Below are 14,324 nucleotides of genomic sequence, written 5' to 3'. Positions count from 1 at the left end.
ATTGGCTTGGCAATTTGGAATGGGGAAAGGGAACTTTGAATGTTGAGACAGTTTGGAAAAGAAAGAGGATATTGTGAGGCCGGCATCCAAGAAGGGCAGTCGAAAAGTTTTCGCGGATAGTTCAGAAGCAAGTACTAGTGGTTTTGTTTGTTAGTGGAGAGTAGCTGGAAAGTGGAACTAGAGACAAATCAAATCGAGAAGAAATACCTCTTTGATTCTGTAAAGTCCAAGAGAGTAAGTTACAAGATTTATCGTTATTAAAATTATTTGTGACACCAAGTAAAAAAAGATACTTGGGTCTCAGGAGATTATTATTGAGAGAAAGAGAGGAGAGAGTTTTGGAGTTTATTGAACGAGTACTTGTCAAAAGCGGCCTGGCTTGTGTTTTGGAGAAATAGTTGCTGGTATGCTGCTGGATTGATGCTGAGAACGGAGAGGGCTTTGATTGGTAGCCTAACATAATCAACAAGGAAGAGCTGTTTGGGTCAAGAGGAGACATCATTTTGTGTGAATCAAAAAGGTCAGTCAATAACTTATGTGATAGATGTTCTTTATAATCAGAAGTTAAAATATTTGCGTAAAAGCATATGAATTAAGGTTCCAACATTTCAATAATTTAATAGGAAGTATAAGTAGTTTTGCAAATACCTAAATTTGTTTGTTTAGTTTATTTTATAAATGGTATCAGGAACAAAGCGATAAATATTTGTTTAAATTAGATTAATTTTATGGTAAAAGTTTCATTTGGACAATTATGCCCACAAGATTTAATTGATAGATTTTCAGAGCATTTCTTTTGATAATAAAGGTATTTGTATGTGCTTATTTATGATTTTTCTATTTATTTCCTTTTCCTATTTTATCCCGATAAGGATCAACTAAGAGATACTGAAGCCACGAGAAAGGATAAGTATAACCTAAGATAATTTTAGTTAATTCTTATGACAAAAAGGCACCTTGAGATTTTTTATTAATTGTTTATGTTTGATTTGCGTCAATTCAATAATTAATTAAATAAATACTCAATTAAAATAAAAGTAATAGAAAGCAGATCATAACAATACAGAAATGAATGTTCAAGACGTAAAGTACAACCCTGTGTTTCGAAATATTTCAAATTAACTAACTGTACCATGTGACGATGACATGTTAGATTAGTTCTCAAGTTCAACATTTGACACATTGCAAAAACAAACCTAGTATTTATTCTGCGTTAAAAGGTCTGAGAGCAAATTATGTTACATCTAGCACAAACACTTACATCCCCAAAAAACACTTATGTTGAGATTTAGGGTCAGATCCTGTTGATTAATGCAAATCCTTTCCGTGTGTATTTATTTTTGTTGTGGCGTTTCCAATGTAGAATAATGTTTATTTATTTAGATATATCGTATCCTTAATTATGTGGCTCAATCAAAAGATTTCATTTTTTTTTAACTGTAATTACTTTCAATTAGTTGGTTTGTCTCTGCTCATTTCTCTCAAATTTTTGTGGCAAACGAACTCAATTAGCCTTGCTCTTGCGAAGTTACTTATCTTAAAATTTGATCATTAATGTACATTGCGTTCATCAAATAACGCCTAAATTATTCCATTATTCAAGCTAAATTAACGTTAATAAAAATTCTGGAGAAGGGTCGATTTTATATTAAAATTTTCTTTTTTTTTTTCAGTTTTTACTAACCCGCCTGATATCATCTGTCCATCGTGTGGGCGGCTTTCCTCTACTGCGAATCTTTTAGCCTGGTGACGTATCTTGCCCAGTTCCATTTGAGACTGGTGATACGCTCTATAACATCTGCGATACCGGTTCTTTGTCTGAGATCTTCATTTCTTATTTTATCCCGTAGGGTTACACCCAGCATGGATCTTTCCATACGCCTTTGAGTTTGAGCAACCCTCATTTTCGACGCTCTTGACTTGGTTAGAGTCAGTGTCTCTGCTCCATATGTCATTACCGGCAGCACACATTGATCAAACACTTGTCTTTTCAAACCGATCAGTATACTGCTCCTAAATATGTCTCTGAGCTCCGTAGGCTGCCCAAGCAAGAGTTAATCTTCTTTTTATTTCGCACGTTTGGTTATCTCTGCCAATTCTAATTGCATGACCCATTTCATGAGCATAATAATCCTATATAATTTAAAAAGTCCGCCATATTTAGTTAATTATGTAAATGTATGTGTTTATTGACATTTGTCTCTTTCTGTATGGCAAACCAAACTTATGGTATCCGCCATTAAAGCATGAAATTCCAGTTTAAATCCTTAGGATTTAATCATTTGAATTTTATGTTTTATTCAACGTTTGTCAGGGAGGCATATTCTTTTTACAAAACTAAGACCAGAAGGAAAGGTCGTAGCTAGTGGCAAGGCTTAAGAGGTCAAACCTTCTCTTCAAAAAGTAAAGATATTAACATTCATGATATTAAAGGGCTTCTCAGGCTTTCTCACTCGATGAGCGGTTGTCTTCTGAAAAAAAAGATAGCAACAGGGAAACCGAAATAAACTAATCCCTGTCGGTAAAAGTAATCATTTCTTGCGGCAAACAATGCACACCTCTAAGAAGTAGTAAAACTGAGCAGCTATGACTTTCATCTCCCCTATTCCAAAATCAGCTTTGGAATGATTATGGTGTGGTAAGTGCGATATAGAACTATATCTAAATATTTATAGATACAGTGTTACAAATATTGACTACTATTTATATACATGTTTCCACTGCTATCTCAGAAAGGACTTTTCCAAGCCTACGAAGACTTAAAAACTACTTGCGGAACACAACAAGTGAAAACAAACTGAACGGCTTTGTTCTCATGAACATTCATTATGGGACACAAGTTGATGCGAATGAAGTAATAATTTTATTTAAAAAGAAAAACAGAACTTTAGTTTTGTAATACGTACACTTATTTTTTTTTATTTAGGCTATACTGTCCCACTGCTCACAAAATGTCTCACCAGTTCCTTCTTGGAGCTTTTTTGTATCTATTTTTTACATCTTTAATATGGTTGTTCTGAATATATTTTATGTCCACAAGGAAAAATTTCCTGTAGCTGGCTGTATACCATTAATAACAAAAATTGAAGAAAAAAACCTTCTGTATAAAAGGTAGGTATATTTATTTAAACCCCAATAAAGGGCTACATTAAAACAGAACGTTTTCGCTCTAAAGAGAGCCTCATCAGTGTTCTAAGCCTAAAATAAGTATAACCATAATTAGTGAAGACAAGAGTAAAAATTTAAAGGTTGACCAAGATAAAAAATTAGGTTATACTCACAAGCTCTACATGCTAAGCCACCAAAAATACATGGGTGAAAACCTTAAAATGCCGACCAAAAGTCTTACATTGGCGTGTTATATATTAAACCCTGGCGATGGGTGAAATTTAAACAAGATATACCTCAAAGCATCATGTGACTATATCACGAGTATGTGGGTGGTTGAGTTGATTTCTCTGTCTTCACAAAGAGAAAGGTGAAAGCCAACTGATTAGAGGTGACAGGTGTGAAAGCGTTTCTGACTGATGACAGTACGAGACAGACGGCGCAACATGAAGTTTTGTGAACTGATATGTAGTTAGGTACACTAGCCAATAGTTTTAAAAAAAATTTATTTGTTGTAAAATTCAATAATAACAACAAACATCCTGTGCTGGGATAACAAGTATTCAGTATTAAGCTAACAAGAATAATATACGGAGTGAAAATTTTCATTGTCCTAGATATACACATATAAGGATAGAATAATTTTTTCTAAACCTTTTTATAACAACTATTATTCCTAATCAGTGTTGAGTAACCCTTACATACCCCATAAACTTTACTATAGTATGAATTTCAGTTACATTAATTCATCCTCCATATCAATATTAAAATACCAGATATACAGAGCTTCCTGCCTCATATTTATACCACTAGTCATACCTATGTTGACTTTCTCATTTCATTCAGTTAGGTATCTTTGTGCTGGATGTCAAAAAACTACATACTCATAAGAATATAAACTTCAACCTAGACATTGCCCATCATGTTTAATAGTTTAAAAAAAATTTACTTGTTTTCTCTGCCCTAAATACATTTGATCATATGGGCAAATTATTCTTTTTCAACTATTAAAACAAAATAAGATCTTTATTTTTTAAAATACACCTCATGTATGGTTGGTTGCCTATCTTTAGCAATACACTTATTAAACCCCGCTGTCAATTGGTTTTTAATAACGTTATTTTCACTCCGTATATTATTCTTGTTGGCTTAATAGTGAAACTTTTGTAATCCCAGCACACGATGTTTGTTGTTATTATTGAATTTTACCAAAAATAATTTTTTTTTAAAAAACTATCGGCTATTGTACCTAACTACATATTAGTTCACAAAACTTCATGTTGCGCCGTCTGTCTCGTACTGTCATCAGTCAGAAACGCTTTCACACCTGTCACCTGTAATCAGTTGGCTTTCACCTTTCTCTTTGTGAAGACAGAGAAATCAACTCAACCACCCACATACTCGTGGTATAGTCATATGATGCTTTGAGGTATATCTTGTTTAAATTTCACCCATCGCCAGGGTTTAATATACAGGGTGTCCCGAAAAGATTGGTCATAAATTATACCACAGATTCTGGGGTCAAAAATAGGTTGATTAAACCTAACTTACCTTAGTACAAATGTGCACATAAAAAAGTTACATCCCTTTGAAGTTACAAAATGAAAATCGTTTTATTTTCATATATCGAAAACTCTTAGAGATTTTTTATTGAAAATGGACATGTGGTATTCTTAGGGCAGCAAGATCTTAAAAAAAAATTAAAGTGAAATTTGTGCACCCCATAAAAATTTTATGGGGGTTTTGTTCCCTTAAACCCCCACAAACTTTTGTGTACGTTTCAATTAAATTATTATTCTGGCACCGTTAGTTAAACACACTGTTTTTAAAACTTTTTGCCTCTTAGTACTTTTTCGGTAAGCCAGTGTTTATCGAGATATTTTGAATATTTGTAGAATCCACCACATATTTGTATATGGTTAAGTGCGATTATAGAAACCTGTTAATAATCTGAAAATTTATTTATAATTTATATTTTCAGGTATGTTTTGAAAAAGAAGCCACATCTCGATAAAAGGTGACTTTTCAAAAAAAGACTAAGAGACAAAAAAGTTTTAAATACACTGTGTTTAACTAATGGTACCGCAATAATAGTTTAATTGGAACGAACACAAACATTTGGGGGGTTTAAAGGAGCAAAACCCCCATAAAATTTTTATGTAAACATATGTAGGATTGTAAATAGTTTACCTTATATTTTAAATTTCCCTGTATATCATTTTTCCTTGATTATTAGTAGAAATACGAAACGAACGGCCGTCCCTTAGGGCAGCTGTGTGGGCGTATCTAATCGTTGTGTTTATTTTCGATCGTTAAAGATCAACAAGTAGCGAAGTAGCTAGCTTGACTAATTTTTGTAGTTTTGGGTTATTGGAAGATGTCGATATATGCTTTGAACCAATTTTAATTGGGTTGTTTCACAGGAAAAAGGAGATTAGCCTAAGAGGGTTTGTTTTAGCGTAGGGAAAGATAACGAATACATTCAGTTGATTATAACATCACAGCGACCACAGACGCGTTTCTTAGGTATACTACTTAGAAAAAGACGAATTAAGACGGGTATTATATTGATTAGACGCAAATTATCTATAAATACATTTCATTTTTGTAAGAATAAGAACACGTAAGATTTTGGTCGAAATTACACTTTTACACTTTTACATTCCGTCAATTTAATGGTATCAATAATTTAGTCATCTATTTTATTAATTAAAACTGTTAAACATCAAACGGACTTTTATTACGATTGTCTTTAAAGAATACCTACACATATTAAAAAAGAAGGCGCATCTCGATAAAAACTGGCTTATCCAAAAAATACTAGGAGGCAAAAAAGTTTTAAAAACGTTGTGTTTAACTAATGATACCACAAAAATGAATTAATTGGAACGTACACAAAAGTTTGGGGGGTTTAAAGGAACCAAACCCCCATACAATTTTTATGGGGTGGACAAATTTCACTATAATTTTGTTTTAAGATGTTCCTGTCATAAAAAGGGTACATGTCTATTTTCAATAAAATATCTCTAATAGTTTTCGATATATTGAAAAAAGTCGATTTTCATTTTGTAACTTCAAAGGGCTGTAACTTTTTTTATGAGCACATTTTTGTACTAAGGTAAGTTAGGTTCAATCGAACTATTTTTGACCCCAGAATGTGTGGTATAATCTATGACCAATCTTTTCGGGGCACCCTGTATAACACGCCAATGTAAGACTTTTGGTCGGCATTTTAAGGGTTTTAACCCATGTATTATTGTGTTTTCAATTTATCAATCAAAAGCAAAATGAAAATTAAATTAAATTTTTTTTTAAATAACGCGGGCACATAAATTTGATACACCCTGTATATTGAGCTGTTTTAAAATTTATTAGAATTTAGTTTGGATGTAAGTAGATTTCTCTTTTAATGAGCTTTCCGATGAACCATTAAAGACTTTTGTGAATAATTAAAGTGAAAATAACGATGTATTTAGATTTAAAATGGAAAAAGATTGTGTAGGGTAGAGGTAATTATCAATTTCTAGAAATTGATAATTTAAAAGAAATTTGGAATTTTAGTATCTTTGTTTCAACACGAGTAAATATTGTATAGTTCTCAGAAAGTAATTAGGATGATCGGAGTAATTTCGAGGGTGACTGTTTGTTTGTCGAATGGAAAAGCCGATGTTTTTGATTCTTGGCAATGTGGAAGGGGAAAAATGGATTGGATGATTGAGAGAGTTTGAAAGAAAAGTCATTATGTTTTTGGCATCGATGAGGAGCGGTTCGACGTGTTTTAGTGGATAGATAGTTAGCAGATACCAGTGGCTGTTTGATAGTGGAGAATAGTGTTGAAAAGTGGAACGAGAGACAGATCAAATTGAGACGAAATACCTCTTTGATTCTGTATTATTGTGAGAAGGAGAGCAGAGAATTTTTGGAGTGTTGTTTGAATCGAGTACGTGTCAAAAGAAGGCCCTGCTTGTTGGAGAATTGGTGCTGGTATGCTGATAGTTTTGAAGCTGGACAAAGGAGAGGGCTTTGATGAGTAGCCTTTAACATAGTCAACGAGGGAGAGCTATTTTGGGTCACGAGAAGACATCAGAGTGAGTGAAGCAAAAGGTCAGTCAATTTATGTGAAAGAGATTTTTATGTTCGGAAACTAAATTTTTGAGTAAAAAGCATATGAATTAAAATTCCAATATTTCAAAAAGTAAATAGTAAATATAGGTAATCTTGCGAATACATAAATTTGTTTTGTTTAGTTTGTTTTACCAAAGTCATCGGGAACAAACCGATAAATTGTTTTTTTTTAACTATAATAAATTTAAGTGGTGAAAATTTCATTCGGACATCTGTGTCCACAGGTTTTTAGATTCGATAGATTTCAGAGTATTGATTTTGATAAATAAAAGACAATTCTGTATTTTTATTTTAATATTTTGCTTTATTTCTTTTCCCTATTTTCTCCCGATTAGGATCAACTAAGAGATACTGAACCCACGAGAGAAGATAAGTATAACGTGAGATAATTTGGATTTTTTTTTAATAGTATAAAAAGGCACCCTGAGATTTTTTATTCAATTTTTATGTATGATTTGCGACAATTAAATAATTAATCAAATAAATAATAATTAATATAAAATTAATAATCAGCAGATCATAACAACATGGCGAGCCAACGTTAGGGCATTAAAGTATCTCTGGTTGTGAATTTGAAGGGAATAGGAAACGGAAAAACAGGTGAAGGAAAATTTATTTGCCCGTCGGAAAAAGTCGAGATATTTAAAATTTTTGAAATATTTGTTTGACTTAATTTTTTATCTAGGTACAGTTTTTACATGTTTATTTTATGTTTGATTGATTTGAATTTTGAAATATTTAAAAATTTGTGGGATAAATTGATTATATTTGGGGAGAGAAAAATTTTTGTCTCGACAGCATACAAGGTATTTTCGAATTTCATATTAGGCGGGGATAAATTTTAACTACATGTCGATAACAACCAGAAGCAAAAGCCAAGAAAACAAAAAACAAGAAGAACATTTCGAACAAGAAGAACATATAGAACAAGAAGACATTTTCGAAACAACAATCATGGCATCAGAACAACAGGAATTATCAGGAATAGATAAACTATTACAACTGATGCAACTCCAGTCACAAAAACTGGATGACAATCAAAGAGAAACAAAACAAGCAATGGATGAAGCAAAAAGGACAATGGATAAAAATCAGGAGGAAACAAAACAAGCAATGGATAAAAATCAGGAAGAAACATCAAAGAAAATGGATAAAGTGGAACAAAAAATGGATGACAATCAACAGGAAACAAAACAAGCGATAGAAGAAAACAACAGAAATATAGAGAGTATCAAAAGGGAAATGATTAAAAAAATCGAAGAGATTGCAGAAAAGAGCGAGAAACAGGAGATAGAGATTAAAGAAATCAAAATCAAAATGAAGGAGATAAACAATTGCCAGAAAAACGAACTAGAAAATTTAGAAACCAAATTTGAAAATGCTTTGCAAGAAGATAAGAAAGAAATAGAAGAAAGATTCAGAAATAATGAAAAACTAATTGATGATATCAGAAATCAACAACATTCCGGAGAAAGAAGGGAAACGATTATCCATAGTACAGAGGATGTGAAAATAAGATTTGGCGGGGATATAAAAAAAATTACACCCAGTAATTTTCATAAACAATTTAAAAAAGAAAATACGACACATCGGTAACTTCGAGACAGCCAAAGAAACGATAAGGAACCATCTTAAAGATGAGGCAAGTTTATGGTTTGATAGCAAAGAAGAAGAATTGGACAATTGGCATAAATTCGAACAAAAGTTCCTGAGTTTTTTCTGTGGAAAAATACAACAGCTAGAAATAAACAAGGAATTGCAAAATGGGAGGTACCATGATAGAATGGGTATTTCAGAGATAACATTTGCACTACAATTATATAATAATGCAAAACATCTACAGTACAATTATTCGTCCGAACAGCTAGTAGAACTGATAGCCAGACATTTTGAAGATACCTTAGAAGATCACATAACTTTACAAAACTACAAAGATATCGACAGTTTGTGCCAATTCTTACAAATACGAGAAGCAAAAATGAGAGAAAGAGAAATAAGAAGATCGCAAGATAATTATAGACAACGCGAAAATCGAGACTATAGAGATAGAAGACAGAACTTTAGGAGAGATTATACAAGAAGAGAAAACGAAAATAGAGACAACGGAAGAGGAAACTATGAACAAAGAAATCGGCAATGGAACGAAGACAGATATCGAGAAAACCAGAATAGAAATAACACCCGCACAAATCAAGAGGACAGAAATGATAATAGAAGGAATGAACAGGAAAATCGTGGAAACCGATACGGGTCCGACAGACAAAGAGAAAACAGAAGAGCGGTAAACAACACGCAAATATATGAATATGAGGACGAGAGACAAAGCGACGGAAGAAGAAGCGAAGAAGAACAGCAAGCGTCTTTTCACGAAAGCGCTCACTAAAAACAAAAGAGCAAACAGGAATTTTTTGTCACCCGAAGGAATTTATTAAATTAGCAGGAAATAATGATAAAGGAAGTACAATTTAAAATTGGTAGATGGTTTTATAAATGAGAAACCGATTAAAATTATGATTGACACTGGTTCAGAAATTACTTTGATTAACAGGAAAGTAATAGAAGAGGTTAATTTGACGAATTTGATTTACAAAATTCCCAGGGTAACTTTAGTGGGCGCAAATAAACGGACTTTGGCAACAATAAATGAAGGAATACGAATAAAGGTTCGATTGGGGAAGCAATTTTATGCACTACAATGTGTTATAATGCCAAACATGATGCATGATATGATCGTAGGAGTCGATGAATTGTCAGAAAAGCATGTGGTGATAGATTTCAAAAATAACACGATGAAAATCACAGATGGAAAAGAAGAAGAACCTAACATTCTTGAAATGGACAAGGAACATGAGAAACGGAAAAAGGATAATGCAGACAAAAAACAAAAAGTGGAAATGAATTTGGCAATGAAGCAGGGACAGAGAAGAAAGAGGAGAAAGCAACAGAAGATAAATAAAAACAATGAAGCCTGGGATTCCTCGAAAAAGGAGATGAGCCCAGAAGAAGAAAAAGAAGAAAAAAGAGTGACAAAGGAAATTGACGATTGGAATTCCTCGAAAAAAGAGATGAGTCCAGAAGAAGAAAAAGAAGAAAAAAGATTGACACAGGAAAATGAAGCTTGGGATTCCTCAAAAGATGAGATGAGCCCAGAAGAAGAAGAGATCAGAATAGAAAAAGAAGGCGGAAAAGATACAATTGAGACTACGGTATTTAAAGAGGAAGTATGCAAAATGGAGAAGACAGAATACACAATAAACATGTGTAGAGAATTGGAGGAAAAAGAAAGAAAATTGATATGTGGAGAAGAAAGGGAGAAGGAACTGCGTGTAATATTGAGGGAATGTGAAAATTTAATAAAAGAAGAAAACAGAGTAGCCAAAAAGTATGAAAGTTCATTTGAGACTAAAGACTTAGGAAATTGTCGATCGAAAACTTACCCTATCCCATCTAAGTACAGACACTGGGAAAAAGAAAGCAATTGTTTTTCAGGTGGGACTCAATATTTTGACACAATAGAAAAGTTTTGTTGTCCAGAGAAAATCATATTTTGTTGCACTTATTAATACTGATTTTATCTCAAAACAAGGCGGGGATGTTATTGTGTTTTCAATTTATCAATCAAAAGCAAAATGAAAATTAAATTAAATTTTTTTTTTAATAACGCGGGCACATAAATTTGATACACCCTGTATATTGAGCGGTTTTAAAATTTATTAGAATTTAGTTTGGATGTAAGTAGATTTCTCTTTTAATGAGCTTTCCGATGAACCATTAAAGACTTTTGTGAATAATTAAAGTGAAAATAACGATGTATTTAGATTTAAAATGGAAAAAGGTTGTGTAGGGTAGAGGTAATTATCAATTTCTAGAAATTGATAATTTAAAAGAAATTTGGAATTTTAGTATCTTTGTTTCAACACGAGTAAATATTGTATAGTTCTCAGAAAGTAATTAGGATGATCGGAGTAATTTCGAGGGTGACTGTTTGTTTGTCGAATGGAAAAGCCGATGTTTTTGATTCTTGGCAATGTGGAAGGGGAAAAATGGATTGGATGATTGAGAGAGTTTGAAAGAAAAGTCATTATGTTTTTGGCATCGATGAGGAGCGGGTGGACGTGTTTTAGTGGATAGATAGTTAGCAGATACCAGTGGCTGTTTGATAGTGGAGAATAGTGTTGAAAAGTGGAACGAGAGACAGATCAAATTGAGACGAAATACCTCTTTGATTCTGTATTATTGTGAGAAGGAGAGCAGAGAATTTTTGGAGTGTTGTTTGAATCGAGTACGTGTCAAAAGAAGGCCCTGCTTGTTGGAGAATTGGTGCTGGTATGCTGATAGTTTTGAAGCTGGACAAAGGAGAGGGCTTTGATGAGTAGCCTTTAACATAGTCAACGAGGGAGAGCTATTTTGGGTCACGAGAAGACATCAGAGTGAGTGAAGCAAAAGGTCAGTCAATTTATGTGAAAGAGATTTTTATGTTCGGAAACTAAATTTTTGAGTAAAAAGCATATGAATTAAAATTCCAATATTTCAAAAAGTAAATAGTAAATATAGGTAATCTTGCGAATACATAAATTTGTTTTGTTTAGTTTGTTTTACCAAAGTCATCGGGAACAAACCGATAAATTGTTTTTTTTTTAACTATAATAAATTTAAGTGGTGAAAATTTCATTCGGACATCTGTGTTCACAGGTTTTTAGATTCGATAGATTTCAGAGTATTGATTTTGATAAATAAAAGACAATTCTGTATTTTTATTTGAATATTTTGCTTTATTTCTTTTCCCTATTTTCTCCCGATTAGGATCAACTAAGAGATACTGAACCCACGAGAGAAGATAAGTATAACGTGAGATAATTTGGATTTTTTTTAATAGTATAAAAAGGCACCATGAGATTTTTTATTCAATTTTTATGTATGATTTGCGACAATTAAATAATTAATCAAATAAATAATAATTAATATAAAATTAATAATAAGCAGATCATAACAGTATTTTTGGTGGCTTAGCATGTAGAGCTTGTGAGTATAACCTAATTTTTTATCTTGGTTAACGTTTAAATTTTTCTCTTGTCTTCACTAACTATGGTTATACTTATTTTAGGCTTAGAACACTGATGATGCTCTCTGTAGAGCGAAAACGTTCTGTTTTAATGTAGCCTTTTATTGGGGTTTAAATAAATATACCTTTTACACAGAATATTTTATGTAATATTAGTTGTTTTATTTTCTTGAACCCACCCTCCCATACTAAAACCTGTCTACGCTCGTGCAAGAAAGTATCGATATTTATATTTTTTTCTGCTTTAAGCCGGCCACTTACGATACTGCGGTATCGTTCGAGAAAATCGTCCATGATATCAATTATTCTGCCGTACTGCAGCATAGAAACCAGTTTCTCTGTGGTAAAATTGTAACGATTTTGTTGGACGCACATACACAATCAAAATTTTTGTCAATTAGTCGAATTCGACAAACTTGAACGAGGCCGCAGTATCGTGATAGGCTGGCTTAGCCCTTCCTAATGACAGTTGTAATCTTCTGCCTTAAAAACTGCGTCTCACATTTTAATCTGGAGTATAATTTTAATATAGTAAAATATGTGTTTCATGTTATTCTTGAAAAATTTAGTTATAACCGTAAATTGTCGATTATCTATCTATGTATTCCAAACTTTGAGCAAAATTAAATAGATATAATATAAGCCCATCACTATGTCAATTTATTCGACGTGAATTTGAATACGTATACATAAAGATTCAATGATATGAGAACATCGAACAGAAAGAAAATTAACTCGTAAACTACATTTCAAACATAAAGAGATCTTTTGTTAGTTCAAATGTAAATAAGTTTTATTATCAGGTTAATGAACGCCGTGAATAGTAATCCTCGTGGAAACGAAATGAATAATCTATTTAGAATGTCTGGACAGTCATCACAGTTGACCCTAATACTACTCTCGAGTCACCCTTACGGCACGGAAAAAATAGAATAGGACAGGTTGCACACCTGTAAGGGCCTTTAGTTTTGAGCAAAGTAATAAAATCAACGGAAAAATCAACTGACGAAAAGGTTACATTGTTGTGAGGATTTATCGTACAGCTTATCCACAACTTTTATACCAAAATTAATGTCAAGTCATGGCTTCATTATCTTACAAACTTATGTGGACGAGTTTGTAAATTTCAGTTAATTTGTAATTCGTCAAGTAATAGTATAGAGGCTTTCATTCTTATTGTAATAATTTATGTATTTGAGTATAAGAATGCAAAATACTAATTCTCGTTGTTTTTGTTGGACGTTAAAAGAATGTGCATTATAAAATAAAAACTAAATATAAAAGAGGGCTAAAAGATAAAATGGTGTTACTCCAGGGAAATAAGGTTTTTTCGGGACACTTGAGCAGCCAGGTTGCAAATGGGTTTTTTGGGTACTACATATCTAATACATTATACATACAAAAATGCCCGTCACAGTTCGGACGAGAATTTTAGTTATTAACAAATAAGGGTCAAAAATAGCAGTTTTTTCGTTTAAATCGCTACAGGTAAAAATAGGATAATTAAATATCTTATTTGTAGTATTCTTCTTTTAGTAGATGAGCCAATGTTTAAAACGGCAGTTTTTTAATTTTGGTCCGATCATTTGTTGCTTCGAAAATTGCAAAATAAAACTAAAATTTCGAAAATAAAAAATTTGCTATAACGTTCGCGAAAGTGACCATACGACTTTTATTTTTTACAAAAAGTTGAGTCAAAGAGTCCATATACTGCACAAAAAATTATAAGACGATTCGTCAATTAGTTTAAATTTTATTCAATTTGTTTATCCCAAAGAGCTTTTTTTTGTAATGGTATTGTTCAGAAAATAATAAATATATAGAAATTCTGTGAAAACCACATGAAAGAACAATAGTCTTGTTTTCAAATTATTGAAGAAAATCATTAAAAAGTAATTTTTGTCACTACGAAAACATTTTACTAAAGTAGAGTCATTTTTGGCTTGAAAACAATTTGAATAGCTTTGTTAATATTGACTGTAGAGTAAATTTACCTTGGAATTTCAAAAGCTGGTATTTTTACACAAAT

The sequence above is a fragment of the Diabrotica virgifera genome, chromosome 10 (assembly GCF_917563875.1).
Source record: "Diabrotica virgifera virgifera chromosome 10, PGI_DIABVI_V3a".
Lineage (NCBI taxonomy): Eukaryota > Metazoa > Arthropoda > Insecta > Coleoptera > Chrysomelidae > Diabrotica > Diabrotica virgifera.
Note: the sequence above shows the minus strand (reverse complement) of the source record.